The sequence below is a fragment of the Bos taurus genome, chromosome 13 (assembly GCF_002263795.3).
Source record: "Bos taurus isolate L1 Dominette 01449 registration number 42190680 breed Hereford chromosome 13, ARS-UCD2.0, whole genome shotgun sequence".
NCBI lineage: Eukaryota > Metazoa > Chordata > Mammalia > Artiodactyla > Bovidae > Bos > Bos taurus.
The window spans coordinates 5,486,657-5,496,848 of record NC_037340.1 but is presented as its reverse complement, the minus strand read 5'-3'; positions in this window follow the sequence as shown (position 1 = coordinate 5,496,848).

The window sequence follows — 10,192 nt, the reverse complement described above, 5'->3', positions numbered from 1 at the left end:
GTTGCTTAAAGGAATGATAGAGTAGACACTTGAGACTTGGGAAAAATATGTCCCAAGGTCCTTTGTAAATCTAGAAGTGTTAAAATACTATTAAAGCTATACTTCTCAAACTAGGTGGGGAAGTTTGAAGTCAATGCCCCTAGACATTTTTGTTGGAATCACAAAGAAATTGTGTATCATTTAAGAAAAGAATATTCAACACACCAACGGTATTTTTTATATAAGCCATAGAACACAAAGGTCAACAAAATCGATGGGTGGGAAGAGAGAGAAAATAAGCTGAATGCCTTTCAAAAGACATAATTTAAAAGAAAAAAAAAACAGCTTGAGTAACTGTCTACTGAAACATGTAATTTTTTTTCCATAAGAGACAGTAAATTATAACTGAAAATTTTAAGTGACCCGTTCAGACTCTTGAATATTCCATAAATATAGGATTAAAGTCACAGATGTGAGCTTCTGTTGAGTAAGATATTTTACTCTTTAATTTATAGGAAACTTTGTCCAACTAAGAACAGTCTCCCGCGTATCTCTGCATTCTTTTGATTTTCATAGATGCACTAGCAGCTGAATTTCTTGGGGGTAAGGGCAGTTTTAAGGTAGCAAAAAAAAGCTATTGTTCAGTTGAATTGCAGTATCATTTAGGTATCTTTTTGTTCCACGTAGAAAACCCCAATCATACAGGCTGGTGTGATATCAGAATTTACTTAATTTGGCTTAAGTATCTGTAAAGTCCAGGAGGAGAGTTGGCTTGATTCAGATGTCCACACCATCATGAGGGCTGTGGAACTTTGCTTCTGCAATTCTGGTGGTTCTGTCCTTGTTTTGAGACTGGCTTCAAGCAGTTCTTCCATCTACTTCCTTGTTGAGAAAGAGAAGTGAGACAGACAGAGTAATAGTCAATCTTGACATTTCACTCTGGCTCCAGTAGACTGATTATAAAAAGGATCCCAGTTCTCCACTTCTCCCTGAAACCATGCCCCTTGCAATGTGAGCCTATAGTTCCTCCCATCATGAAGTGGAGTCTATATCTCTATTTCTTGAATTTGGGCCGGCTTCCTGATTTGCTTTAGACAACAGAATATGGAATAAGTGACAAGGTTAGTTCTGAGCGTTGAGCCTCATGAGAAACATTTGCACTCTCATTTGGAATTCTGCCTCCACCATAAGAACAAACTAGGGGCAATGAAAGACCACACAGAGTAGAGATAAGCCATCTTCATGGGGACCAACCTCAACCAAACTACAACCAACCACCCACATACATGTGAGAGTCCGGCCAGGAGCAGCAGGGCCGCTCCCTGATCTGCAGCGGACTACAGACACGTAGGTGAGCCCATCTGAGGGCAGAAGAACCACACCGCTGACTTGCAGAATTATAACAAAAGCTCATCACTTAAGTTTTGGGGTGGTTTGTTACATAGCAATAGCTAAATGACATGCAGATCTTCTTTTTAAATCACTTGATCAACCCACAGCCAATCACTATAACTGACTCTAATCCAAGCAAGGCCACCTTGAGCTGTGATGCCAAAAAGTTGGTTTGGGTTTTTCCATAAGATGATACAAAAGCCTGAACGAACTTTTGGGCCAACCCAACAGAAGTGGAAACCAGAAAGAACATCACAGGTTATTAGAAAGGGGATAGAAGGCAGCTGGACAGTGGGGATGGCTGTGCTGTGCTGTGCTTAATCATTCAGTCGCTTCCGACTCTTTGTGACCCCATGGACTGTAGCCCGCCAGGCTCCTCTGTCCATGGGATACTCTAGGCAAGAATACTGGAGTGAGTTGCCATACCCTCCTCCAGGGGATCTTCCCAACACAGGTCCCCAGCATTGCAGGCGGATTCTTTACCAGCTGAGCAATGAAGCCTGGGGATGGCTAGGCAGTGGCAACACCCTGGCTACCACTATAGCTTCAAAAGAGCTCCCAGGTGGGCGAGGATGGAACGGGAGGATGAGGAGCGCCCCTCCCCCTCAGGGGTGGGGGGTGAGTGGCTCTTACCCAAAAGCCAGCCTCACAGTACTTTCAGATATTTCATCTGCCTCCACACAGTTACAAGTTACTAACAGCCCTGAAACATCCAGTTGCTTGAAAACTCTTGAAATGAATATGCCAAATCCACCAATGTCAACATTTTAAGTGCAAATGGTTTCTCACACTCCATATTACAAATATATATATACATTACAAATATATATATTACAAATATATATATTACAAATATATATATATATATATATATATATATATATATATATATATATGAAGAGGCCAAATTCCACATCTTTTAAGTTCAGAAAGCCTTCAAAGAAGAGAGCTGACTGCACTAAGTAGGGCACATTTCCCCACGAGTATCTGATGCAGACTTTCAAGGCCCATAAGTCACACATCATTTTCTTCAGGAGCTTTGTGCAGCTGAGGCTTCCTCCTACAATACAGATCAGTGCCACGAAACTGCCTTGTAACAACTGTTTTTGCAGTTATATTAAAACACCATCAGATTTGGTTTAAATATGCCTTTCAGATTTTCTGTTCTAGGTGTTTTTTCTTTATGCAAGTGGAAAAAGATAAAAATTATGCTTAATATTTTTTAAAAAGGAAAAGAAAGCATATGCAATATAAGCATGCTAACCCAACAGGTATAAATGTTGCAAAAGAATCACCCAGGACAAAATCAGCAATGGCAGTTGAACTTCAAAGGGCCAAGAGCTACTATTAAGGAAGGAGGATGGTATTTCTTTCCAGTTGGGGGAAGAGATAATCATGGGGTTTCTGTGAGTCCACATCCCATGCACTGCATTTTCTCTCTTGAATCTCCCTTCTGCTTCTGGAAGAAAAAGACCTATTGCATGCATATACTGGGAGAAGTGAGCTGCAGTCCTAAGAAAATGATTTAAAGGCATTTTAAAAATTGTATTTGTAAGCAGTCAGACTTTTATTACTAGACAGCATATCAAAGCTTAGGGGAGGCCTCTGGCAACTGATGAAAGAAGGAATTTTGGTGTGAAAACTGGCCAAATGGACTGGAGTGGATTTAATGTTAAAAACCCTGTGGATATTTAAGGACTCACTCATTAAAACTTATGGAAAATTGGATTAGATTAAACAGCTGTGGAAAACAGGGACATGTGAATAAGAGGCCTTTCATCTTTAAAATGTTCCTATAACTTGACATATTTAAAGCGACCTCAGTAGATTATTGTGGTGCATTAACCATACTGATAGCCTCGATTCATCACAATTGCCTGTATCCATGTCCTTCAGTATCAGCCTCCCTAAACCCTGCGCTTGGACATGTGATGCTCTTTGGCTAACGAAACCAGTAAGCCTGACACATACAGACGCATCAGAAGTGCTCGTGTGTTTTCTCTTTGTCTCTTCGATTCCTATCATTCTTGTGTTTACAAGCCCAGCCTTGCCTGCTGGAGTCAGTCCATGAAGCCCACAAAGTCACCTCAGTTTCATGGGGCTTGAACTCGTGAAAACACTGCATCCAGAAAATCTGGGAGAAGATACAGTCATTAAATCTTTAAAGAATCTTTTGTCTGACCTCGCCTCTGCTGCCAAAACCCGTTTTACTTATCACTTGAGACATAACAAATTGCCCTGAAATGTAGGTAATTAAAAAACAATAAACATTTATTATCCCATGGAGTTGCTGTGGGTCAGAAATCTGGGTCCAGCTTAATGGGACTGGTCTGGCTTGGGGTTTCTAATGGAGTTGAAGCTGAGATGGGTGCAGGCAGCTGAAGACTTGACTGGGCCTGGAGCACCTGCTTTTGAGATGACCAACTTGCAAGACTGTTGTCAGGACACCTCAGTCCTGAGCCACGGGGATCTCTCCCCGGACACCTCAGTCCTGAGCCATGGGGATCTCTCCCCGGACACCTCAGTCCTGAGCCACGGGGATCTCTCCCCGGCATGGCTTGAGGCTCCTCACAACATGGCTGCTGGCCTCCCCAGAGTGAACGGCCCGAAATGGCAGCTCAGAATTGATGGTGTCTTCCATGGCCTGGTTGTCAGAATCCCACACCATTGTTTGTGTGATATTCTACTGGTTTCTCAGATTAGTTCCATTCCATGTGTGTGGAACCTCACAGTGATTTGAATATGAGGACATCTTAGAGGCTAACTTCTGCATATGATTTTATAGATTTGATCTGCAAGCCAGTGCTCAAAGAACCGTATGTGTCCTTCCAGATTAGTCTCTTGTATTACCCAATGTTTGCTCACCTTACCAGCTTGCAGGATCCAGGGAATGCTACTTGAGTGGTTTACCCTGAAATCTGTAGACTCACTGGCTACCAGATGGTGAGATCTCAGTCTGTCCCTTTCCTGTGTCTCTCCGGCAGCCAGCAGAGTTGGCAGATGATAGTCATATTTGTCTCATGTTTAATTCTTTCTAACCCCTGCTTCTGTCAACTGCAGTTGCTTCTCTTACACGACTGGTCCACATGGCCGTTTCTGCATGGAGTTGTCCTCGGCGCCTGTTCTCTCTGATGCTACTGCTGTTGCTACCTGAACTCCCATTCCCAGATGCCTCCAGACGCTCTGATGTTGAAGAGGATTCCAGTGGGTCACCAGCCACTTTCTGAGCTCTGGTGTTCACCTCTCTGGCTGAATGGAAGGAACCTTCTTTTTTGTCATGTGTGCATGTGTATGTATGTGCTTGTGTGCAGATGTGCATGGAGGCTTCCCTGGCGGTCTAACAGTAAAGAATCCTCCTGCCAATGCAGGAGGTTCGATCCTTGGATTGGGAAGATCCCATATGCTGCGGAGCAAATAAGCCCACATGCCATGACTACTGAGCCTGCACTCTGCAACAAGAAAAGCCACCATCGTGAGAAGCCCGCATACTGCAACTCGAAAGTAACCCTCACTTAAGCAACTAGAGAAAGCCCAGGTACAGCACCGAAGACCCAGCACAACCACAAATAAATAAATAAATAAGTAATTTAACAAAAGAGGCATGTGAAACGCATTTCCCTGTTTTAATTGGTCTACATTTCCCTCTTACTATGATGCAGAGGAAGGTGGAAGAGGAAATTTTGAGATGTCTGCTTAAAGATTCAAATGAAGTTGAATATAGTGGAGCTATACATATGACCTGGAACTCAGGTCTCGGCTGGAGATATGAATTTAGAACCCAGTATATACATCCTGCCCCCAAATAGTGGAGCTAGCTCTTGAGCTTTGCCATGTGCCTGCCGTTTACACATTTTATCCTGTTCATAGACTCTGTGGGCCAGTACTGGAGGAGGCACAGTGAACACAGGTTCTCTCTGCCCATGATATCTGGGACCTCAGCTGGAAGTGATGAAATGGCTGGGGCCAGAACAGCAGGGCTGCAGCATCCACTTCCAAGCTGGCTTCCCTCTTGCATCTCATGCCTGGGCGGAAGGGCAGACTCAGCTGGCAATGTCGACCAGAACGCCAACATGTAGACTCTCCAGCATGGTGGTCTCAGGATATTTCCAATGTGACCATGCAAGGCTCTAGGAGTAAGCATTTCCATTGAACGAGGTCGTGTCCTTTGTTGACATAGCCTTTGAAGTCACACAGCATCACTTCTGTCGGACTCCAAGGACCACTGGAGTTCAAGCAAGTAGCCATTGACCCTATCTCACACTAAATGGAGTAACAGAGAATTTAGGGTTATGCTTAAAACTGCCACATCTTACTCATCATCTGTCTCCTGGGTGGAAAGAAAGCTCTGTGATCCAGGGATTTTTGTTCCCTTTTTTAAACTACTGTATCCCCAGTACCTAGAAATAGGAATATTTGTTAAATGAAGGAATATGGATATAAAACCATGGAAACAGATGAGATCACTTAGGAAGAAAGTACCAGAAAGTACTAGAGGGTTACAGAGCTCAACACTGAGCCCCTGGGGACATGCTAACATCTGGGGTCTGACAGAGGAAGAGGAAGAGACAGAGCTCTTTCCTATGGATTCCCTTAAGCCCTGAAAATCAGTCAAGGGGACATGTCTTTCTAGAACATTTGCTTCAGTCTCTGGATCACGTAGTATCTGGTTTTCTGGAATTCTCTGTCCTCGTGGCCTCTAGCTCACCTCTTCATGAGGACAGGGCAAGCGAGGACTTGTCCACCTCTAGGCCCCAGGGTTGGCCATAGGGTAACTGGGGTTGGACTGGGATGGACGGAGTTGAATGTATGGGCTAAGGAGACCATGCATGAGCAAGGAGGCCCCTGTTTTGTGCTGCTAGATAAAGACAGGGTTCCTGGAGAAAGGATGTGGGCTATGGCCAGGAGCCTAGGAGCCAGGGACCACCTTGCCTCAACCACCACGTTCCCTGGGGCAGGCCTCCCAGGGACCAAGCATTCAAAATTTGAGCCTGGCCTTACAGGATGCTACAAAGTCATACTTGTCAAGGTAGAATACTAGAATATATTTTATTTAGCGATTTGTTAGCTGGACTTACAACTTTTCATATTTAAACACATAATACTCAGGTTGCCACTTGTACAACTGTCCTGGGCTGTATAACTCTTCAGGTTGGGCTTGGTTCAATGGAGGGTCTGGAGTAGAAGGGTTGGTTGTGCTACTTCCAGAAGACAGAATATCTCAGACTCAACTCCAGTTCAGACAAACACTCACAGCACTTGCAATTAAAATTTGCTAAAATTAGATTAGGTTGCCAACAGGGAACTGTAAGAATGCCCTAATGAAATCACGACCTAAACGTCCAGGCTTCTCCCAGATATGATTAACAAAGATCAGGAATGTAGAACGCTTTTCCCATTTAATTAAGAATTTTATGAAGTAGGAGTCCTCATTTAAGCAACTAAGTATACATGTCAATCCTTGCATTTAAGTGCGTGTACATTTTGTTTTAAAATCCCCAAATCCAGCATTTATGAAAACCTTAGGCTGCATTATATGATACAAGAGGTGGGCTGATCAGGGACCCCTTTGCCCACGTGTGTCTGAATAAGCCAGGTTTACTTTCAAACATGCTTTCAGCTGTAACTGACTGAATGGGTCCTGTCAGCCTAGCTAATTAAATTTAGGAGGCAAATGGTCTCTGCCTAGGAACTACTGTGCCATGCATGACCTCTATGATCCGATTCCTACCACAATTTAATATTTTATTATGGAAATTTTCAAGTATACACAAACACAGATTGTACAGTGAAATTCATGTATGTATCTCTCACCCAGTTCAACAATTATCAACATTCTTTTCAATTTTTAGTTTGGTAGTAATTCTACACTTCCATAATTCTCAAACTGAATCCTCTTCCTGATTGAAGGCAATAAGTTTTTTCTCATTTTGGAACTGCTTTTCCATTCAGTTCAGTTTAGTCGCTCAGTTGTGTCTTGACTCTTTGTGACCCCATGGACTGCAGCACATCAAGCCTCCCTGTCCATCACCAACTCCTGGAGTTTATTCAAACTCAAGTCCGATGAGTCAGTGATGCCATCCAACCATCTCATCCTCTGTCGTCCTCTTCTCCTCCCACCTTCAATCTTTCCCAGCATCAGGGTCTTTTCCAATGAGTCAGTTCTTCACATCAGGTGGCCAAAGTACTGGAGTTTCAGCTTCAGCACCAGTCCTTCAAATGAATATTCAGAACTGATTTTCTTTAGGATGGACTGGTTGGATCCTCTTGCTGCCCAAGGATTTCTCAAGAATCTTCTCCAACACCACAGTTCAGAAGCATCAATTCTTCAGTGCTCAGCTTTCTTTTTAGTCCAACTCTCATATCCATACATGACTACTGGAAAAACCACACCTTTGACTAGATGGACCTTTGTTAGCAAAGTAATGTCTCTACTTTTTAATATGCTGTTGAGGTTGGTCATAACTTTTCTTCCAAGGAGCAAGAGTATTTTAATTTCATGGCTGCAGTCACAATCTGCAGTAATTTAGAAGCCCCCAAAATAAAGTCTGTCACTGTTTCCCCATTTTTTGCCATGAAGTGATGGGACCAGATGCCATGATTGATTTTCGTTTCCTGAATGTTGAGCTTTAAGCCAACGTTTTCATTCTCCTCTTTCACTTTCACCAAGAGGCTCTTAAGTTCTTCTTCACTTTCTGCCATAAGGGTGGTGTTATCTGCATATCTGCTGCTGCAGCTGCTAAATCGCTTCAGTCACGTCCGACTCTGTGCGACCCCATAGATGGCAGCCCACCAGGCTTCCCCATCCCTGGGATTCTCCAGGCAAGAACACTGGAGTGGGTTGCCATTTCCTTCTCCAATGCATGAAAGCGAAAAGTGAAAGTGAAGTCGCTCAGTCATGTCCGACTCTTCCCGACCCCATGGACTGCAGCCTACCAGACTCCGCAATCCCTGGGATTTTCCAGGCAAGAGTACTGGAGTGGGTTGCCATTGCCTTCTCAGCTGCATATCTGAGGTTATTGATATTTCTCCCAGCATTCATGATTCCAGCTTGTGCTTCATCCAGCCCAGCGTTTCTCATGATGTACTCTGCATATAAGTTAAATGAGCAGGGTGACAATATACAGCCTTGACATACTCCTTTTCCTATTTGGAACCAGCCTGTTGTTCCATGTCCAGTTCTAACTGTTGCTTCCTGACCTGCATACAGGTTTCTCAAGAGGCAGGTCAGATGGTCTGGTATTCCCATCTCTTTCAGAATTTTCTACAGTTTGTTGTGATCCACACAGTCAAAGGCTTTGGCATAGTCAATAAAGCCGATGTTTTTACTTTACTTCTTTATTTTTCTTTATCTTATCACGTGTGTGATTCATCCTTCTTTGTAGCCCCAGAATGATGGGGCCTGGGACCAGGGCAGAAATGAATGCCTTCATTCCAGTTAGGGGTTTTCACAGAATTCTTGTTTGGCTACTAGTCTCTCCTGATTATTGTGCAAATGTTCCCATTGTTAACCAGAAAGGAAAAATGCTTCCAGGAAGAAATTGGAACGATGACATCAATTTAACACTGCCTTTGGGGGTTAGCACAAAATGACAGGACAGCAGGAAGCAGTAGAAAGAGCTCCCCCTGACAAGAGAATCTACGTGATTCTGAGAGTGGCTCCCAATCAGGCGTGGCACTGACAAGGCCCTGATAATGACCTGTGAAAGACCGCTTTCTGGTTGCACTTGGTAATTTGTTTCTCTAACCAGGGCGTCTTAGCAGGAGTTTAAGAAGACGGCACAGCTCCTTGTAAATGGCAGGCACGTGGCAAAGCCTGAGAACTAGCTCCTTTTATTTTTTTAGGCTGCAAGAAGCCACGTGTGCTGCCTCTCCTTGTCCACTGGCTGGTTGGAGATCAGGGGTCTGGCCGCAGTCGCCCAGGTTCCCACTTGCCCTCATCATGGGACGGGGGGCCTGTGGCCTCTTCAGGGGGGTCTCTGCCCCTCTCTCTCCCCCAACTGTTGTGAAGTGCTCTTGTGTTGTGAGAGGCTAGGGCGGTTCTCACCCCACCACCTTTCCTGATGAATGTGGGCATGGGGTGGGGCGGGAATGGGATGGATTGCCTGAGGTCAAGGGTGAAAGCTGGAAGGCGGGGAGCAAGGGGGTACTGCCATTGAGGAAAGACATAGAAAAGAGAGGGACATGCACAAGCCAGAAGGGTCTCAGACTTTCCAGATGAGGCTGACTTCAGGAAACTCGACACCATCAGAGGCTCCAGGTATTCTGGGGCTACCCCGAGCCAGACTGGGTTCTTTCTTTCTTTTTAAATTTATTCTTATTGGAGTGTAGCTGCTTGACAGTGTTGTCTCCGTGTCCTCTGCAGAACAAAGTGAATCCGCTCTACGTCTACGTATGTCTCCTCTTTTCTGGATCTCTTTTCCATTTAGGTCACTACAGAGCACCGAGCAGAGTTCCCCGTGCCTTACAGTAGGTTCTCATTAGCTATCTATTTTATGCATACTTTGTACAGACTTGGTTCTTTCTGGTGCAGGACACATCCTTTCAGCGCCTCCAGGGCCCGAGGGCAATGCTTGACAAAGATGAGTCAAGGCAGGCCGGTTTCTTGTCTCCCTCTCATCCTCAGATGGCTGCTGGGTCCGCCCTGCACTCTGGGCTCTATTTGGAGGCCCCGAAGCTGAAGAGCCTCTGAGCAAAAGCCCTGGGGAGGCCATTCACAGAACTCTAATGGACGGCTTGGCAAGCCTCAAAGGCTCCTTGGGGAGCATGGGAGGCGGGCCAGGGAGGGTCCCAGAGCTTCCTGGCTTGTCAAGATTCAGTAGCA